The 6,254-nt window shown below is 37.9% G+C and overlaps 1 protein-coding gene across 3 annotated transcripts in view; it reads left to right on the forward strand.

The window, feature by feature from the left end:
• Positions 1-6,254, forward strand: part of LOC106874504 (cytoplasmic protein NCK1) — an 89,955-nt gene that overhangs the window by 69,398 nt on the left and 14,303 nt on the right. For 2 of the 3 annotated variants that reach the window (XM_014922249.2, XM_014922250.2), the window contains exon 2: positions 1,607-1,671. The exons of the other annotated variant lie outside the window; for it this stretch is intronic. The gene's annotated coding sequence lies outside the window, so the exon portion shown is untranslated. The remainder of the gene's footprint in view (positions 1-1,606; positions 1,672-6,254) is intronic. 3 annotated transcript variants of the gene reach the window in all.

Genomic DNA, 6,254 nt, shown 5'->3' on the forward strand with positions numbered 1-6,254 from the left:
ATATATATGGAGCCTGGTGTTACCATCCAGTTTCACCAGTCCTCAGTCAAATAGTCCAACCCATGCTAGCATGGAAAGCGGACGTTAAACGATGATGATGATGATATATAATACAAAAAATATATATGCATGTATACACACATATATGTATATACTTTCATCTACATGTGTATATAGATGCATATCAGGGTACAGGACGTTAGAACAATGAACTACAGACAACGGAATGAACACCTAGGAAAACAGAAAGCCACTTGGAATTATTCATCAGCTGCTTCTATTCTAACTCTACGTTATATATATATATATAAATACAGACATCATATATATATATGCACTTTGCTTTTCTGTCCTCTCCGTATGTATATATATCATTCACCACTCCTCTTATAGGCATATATCATTCACCACTCCTCTTATATATATATATATATCTGTGCTGTTGTTTCCCTCTTTCCAACACTTTACATCCTCCATCATATCAGATCAACCAAAGGCCTTTTAGTTCTTGACCACAATGGATTTGTTACAATTGCAGTGTTGATTGTCTCTGCCTTGTCTCACTGGTATCTTACTACTCTTTTTGGGCTTAACTGAACTGATCCATTTTAAATATTCTATGTAGCTGTTTCTATAATTATTTTTTCCCTTTTGAAACCCTCACCTGCCACAAATTAACATCTTAAATTTAGTTGCATTCAGGCCTCTTCAGCTATTTTATTATTGAATTTTCCTAAAATTCCTTTATTGATTTGATAAAACAAATTCACTTGTGTAGAGAAACTTGTATGAGTTGATAGATTTAAATTACTTCACAGTATATATATATATATGCACACACACAAATTTCCAAAGATAGAGATGAATGTATTTTTGATCTTGACTAATTTTTTAACTCTGTAAATAGAACCTTTTATTCAGTCTTTGTTTTCTTATTGCTTATCTGATTGCAAGATATAGGACTTTTAGGGGTTGGTACATAGCTATATTTTAATGGTATAATGTAGATAAAGAAAATCTCCCTTTGATAAAACATTAGTCTATCATTGGTAAGATTCTCAGATAATGTAATGTCTGTTCTTGACAGCTAAGTGAACTAAGACAATACAGAAATATAGAAGAAGCAAATTTGAATGTATGACCCAGGAGGATGTTATCCAGTACCATAGCAACACAACCAAATACAATGTGGGACTTTTTATTTTTTTTCCCTAGACTTTGTCCACCACTTGATAATAGTCTCATATGAAATTTGTCATTTGTTATCTTAGAGCCTTGTTGGAAACTCATGCAATATAATTACCTATATCCATGTTACAGTGTTTACTTGTGTATAAGTTGTATTTTATACTTGATTTTAACTGAAAAAAACTGAGGTGTGACTTACATATGGGAGCAAAGCCAAAACTATGGTGGTGAAAGATTTTGTACCAAGATTTAACACTAAATTAGAGGTACATCTTATATGTGAATGAGACAGATGGGAATAAATATAATAGTAATCTTGTTAAATCTTATCCAGGAAGATTTTTTTCCTAACATGTTAAATTCAACTTTTGTTTTTCTTTTAATGATTTTAAAATATAATTCTTTGTTTCTTTTATAGTTCCCAGTTCCATTTTACAATGCATTTCCATTGGGTTTTGGCAAGTTCCTGTTTATAGAGCTGTGGTAAATATTTGTTTCATAATCCTGCAGAAACGTTAACAATAAAAATCACTTATTTTGTGCATGTATGTGTTTATATATATATATATATATATATATATATATATATATAATGTATGTGTGCACATATATGCACTTTGCTTTTCTGTCCTCTCTGTATGCATATATCATTCACCACTCCTCTTATATATATGCACTTTCCTTCTCTTTGACCTCATGGCTTTTTTTTTTATCTTTGATGCTTATCAATGGCTGACATAACTTAGCTAAAAAAACCTGTCCATTCTTAGTGAAAATGGCTTCAGTTTTTTACTGTCTTCTTTTGTCAATCATAATGCCATTTATATTTTATGACACTCTCCTTTTTGACTACAAGTTTTATTTAGTCATTTCGCATTCATGAATTTAGACCATAACTTGTTGGTGTGTAGCACTGGTCAGCCCTGATCAAGTAGACCAGTGGCACTTAAGCAGTCTGTTGAATCTCTTATTGCATTCTCTGAATCTAGTCCACCACATACATTAATGTTTCTGTTGACTGAGGGCCACACAATGCACAATAACATGCAGTTTTGTATCACTAAGAAGTGCAATGTAACATTCTGGGGGTGCTGTTTCCTTCATTATCCAGTCTGCTCCTTTGTGCAGTAGGTTCTCATAATAACCACAACTGAGTTTGCTTAAAATGGACTGGTTGGAGTATTTCAGTTGTTGTGCTTAAAATGGACTGGTTGGAGTATTTCAGTTGTTGTTCTGCACTTATTTCCGATGTACATCCCAACACAGTGACAGAGAGGTGATGAGGTTACTGATGATGTAAGTGCTATTCTTGTGTTTATCTGGATTAAAGCAGGCAAGATAGTGATTTTAGGATGGTGTTGGACTAGTTAGTTTTCTGGAGCAGATGTTCCTGTGTTTGAGAGTGATTGAACATATGGCAGGAATTGTGTGGGCTGAGTTTGCTTGCTGTAGCAAAAAAAACAAAAACAAAAAAAAACCCCTGCATCCTTGATATGTCCAGGCAGTTGCTATTTTGAGTATTTTACTTTTATATTGTGTAGGTGTGCTCTGAGTGTGAAATGTGAACAGCTTGTATTTATCGTATGTCCTTTACAGTGTATTGCAGAAAGATTGTAGGGTCAGATAGGACCGGCATAATCAGAGATGGCTATGATTTGTAGTCTAATAGTGCCAGTGTGTCATTGTGGTTAAAAAGCTTCCTTCCCAACCATATGGTCTTGGGATCAGTCCCACTGTGTAGCACCTGCTATGCTCACAGAGCAGTTGTTACTCTAGAATATTATTGTAATTCCTGATCATCTCATTTTGGCATGTGTCTGGCTCTCCACTTTTGAGTTTTTCTCAATATTATAGGCTAAGGACAATCTTTTCACATGTTGTACAGAAGGTAGGAACCAAAGTGCAAATATTGTCCATGAATTTGAGTTTGCAATATACATACTTTGTGCAAGTTATGAGCACATTCCAGAAGGCTAGCTTATTGCCCTTTTCTTTTCTAGTTGCGTACTGAACTGAAGGTTTTATTGACTTGCCATGGTCCAGCAGTAGTTGTACTTCTTTCTCAGATGACCAAAGTACGAAGATGTCATTTGTATATCTTATCCTCCTGGTTGGCTTAAGTCAGGTTGTTTTTAAAGACGTCTCTTTAAAGCATTCCATGAATATGTTTGCCATCACTGGGGATGATGAACCAATAGCTAAGCCTTCTTACTGTCAATATTAGGATAGGCACCAATTGGAAGTATGTTTGTACACAGAATGTCAATGCAACATTTTCATCCGATTATGTCATGATACTGCTACATTCTCCAACTGAAGGATCCAATTCCAGTTTTGATCTCTAATAACAACTGGTAGTGGCTCATTAGTAAGAATCTTGAATACACTTACCACATCCAAATTAATCATTCTGTGAGAATGAATGAGAATATTTTTGAGTCTATAAAATGAATAGAATTCTTTATAGAAGATTGAAACTTACCCATTAGGGTGTTGATTATATCTACAAAGGATCTGCTCAGTGATGACATGCTGTGCTGACAACTGACTGTTGGTCTTAGTGGAATATTGACTTAGAGAATTTTTGGGAAACTGTAGATATGTTGTAGCCTACTGTAATGTTGATTCAACTGTCTGTATTCATTCAATCTAAACTGATTCTTGTTCTTTTTCAGGTTTTGTGACAGCTTTCTTTTGGTTATCACTTGTTGAATCCTTCTTTAACTTGCAGTTGCTACCTTCCCAACTAGGCTTGTCAATTTCTGAGTATTCCTATCTATCCATTACCACTGTTGTCTTTGTCTGATATTCTTGTATCATTCTAGAATTTTTTATAACTATTTTTCCTCTTTTCTGATATTTGGTTTGGGAGGTTTGGCTTTTTCCTGTGGTTGTTTCTCTTTCCATTTCAACTCATCAGCCCTGTGTCTTATGTATTTTCAAACCTATCTTCTTTATTGGGATTATCATATCTAAATATGGAACCCAATTGACTGTTGTTGCGAAGTTGAGACTTTTGTTTAATACTGTTTACTTAGAACTGCTTAATTGTTGTTCACTGATATCAGCAACTGCTTTCATTGTTGAACAGTGAATGTTGTAGCTGGGTCAGTCTGTTTCAAGCAGAATGAGCAAGTGATATCACAAGCAGGAAGATAACTGATAGTAGAATACTCCTGATAATTCTGGTATAGACAGATGGAATAAAAACAATTTACCCTTATTAATAAATTGTTTGGTTTGAAATTCCAAGAATGTTTCTGTATACAATAGGCATCCAGAGAAGGTTAAAAGGTACAATGGCAAAAACATTGCAACAACCCAGATTTCTCTGAGTTCAGTCCTACTGTGTGCAGCTGGGGCAAATGTCTTCTACTGTAGCTTTGAGCCAATCAGAGTCTTATAAGTGAATTTGGTACACAGAAACTGAAAGAAACCCATTATTTATGTATGTGTTTGTTTATATCTGACTTTTTACACAAGTCATTATGAACAGTGTTGTTGTTGCTGCTTCACTTGCCCACAAATTGTCCACTTGCTTTGCAACCTCAAACATGTGTAAAATAAGGGATCCCTTTGAAAAACAGGTAAGGGTTAGCAACAGGAAGGGCATCTCATGTAAAATAATGTTTTAAAAATATATTTGTCCGTTAAGGATGCTGCCTCTTGTCGCTTCTGTACATATTGACTTTAGAGCCACTACTGTGGAAGCTGGTGACGTTGAGGGGCATCCCACGAGAACTGGGATGTGGGAGAGGTGTGTCTGCATACGCAGATGACATCACCATCATAGTGTTGAGCCACAGGCATATCGACCTGGTTAGCGAGACACTAAAAGAATACGAAGTGGTACGGGAGTGAAAATTAACTTGGAGAAGTCGGTGGGCTTGTGGCTTGGCACCTGGAGAGGCAGGCCCATGCTGTCTAGCAGCATCTCCGTTGTGGGACACTGGACTGATGGGCCGGTTAAACTTCTCGGGGTTTGGTTTGGACCAGACCTCCAAATGGAGAAGAACTAGGATGAGATAATGAGTAGGGTGGGTACTCTCACCCAGCAATGGGCCGAGAGAAAGCTACCCCTAAAAGGTTGGGTGGAGGTGGCGAACACGTACATCGCATCCGTCATCTATTACCACCTGACCGTTGTGCCTTGTCCCAACCCCCTACCGTCACCAAACCGGAATGCATGCTCTTTCGCTTTTTGTAGAAGGGAAGTGCTCTGATGGTTAGGCAATCCATTTATTGTCAATACCCACTAAATGGAGGGCTGGGTATGCTGTGGTTGATGATGTGCTACATGTGCTGAGACTGCGACATCTCTGGTGCTTCATAGACGCTGTTTGTGAGGCACACTTTCTCGTAGCTCATCTCTTTGGTCATGAATCAAACAGAGACCGCGGTTAGGCGAATGGCACTGTGAGTGCTGCCTTGCTCTCAATCAACTCTGCCGTCCGGGACCAAACTTGTGCGACTTCAATTCTACGAAGGCGTTCTATAGAGGATTAGTGGAGGGGAGGTGCGACAACTTTCTTGGGAAGAATCTGGGCATTGATGGGGAACACCTGACCCACCTCTTCAGGACAATTTTTGGGCCTGGACCTATGGACAATCACCAGCGATCCCTGGCAGTGCTATTGGGAAGCATTGCCTGTTCAAGATAAGCTCTACAGGTACGGTTGAGATACACCGGACTGACTTGCTCGACATGCGATCAGAGCGACGAAACTGTTCTGCACTGCACTCGTGCAGTGTGCAACCATTTCAGACCTGTGGGCTTATGTTGAATGGCTGCTGTTAGGTGTGGCACGAGTTCGGTTATCGGCTGAGTCTATCGTGAATATTGCCCCGCCACCTTCCTTTAACCAGGAAGGCAAGGCAGTTTTCATTGTACTGGTGGCTATGGTGAAAGAATGTGTATGGTGGACTCGTGCGAAAGGTTTAGAGACAAGCACTTTCCTCTCTGGCCAATTGTTCATCAACTTTTTCAAGTACCACTTGAAAGGAAAGGTGAGAATAGAGAGAGAAGTTTTGTCTCATAAAAGTTTCAATAAAAGGTGGGTGAATGT

The sequence above is a fragment of the Octopus bimaculoides genome, chromosome 5 (assembly GCF_001194135.2).
Source record: "Octopus bimaculoides isolate UCB-OBI-ISO-001 chromosome 5, ASM119413v2, whole genome shotgun sequence".
Classification (NCBI taxonomy): Eukaryota; Metazoa; Mollusca; class Cephalopoda; order Octopoda; family Octopodidae; genus Octopus; species Octopus bimaculoides.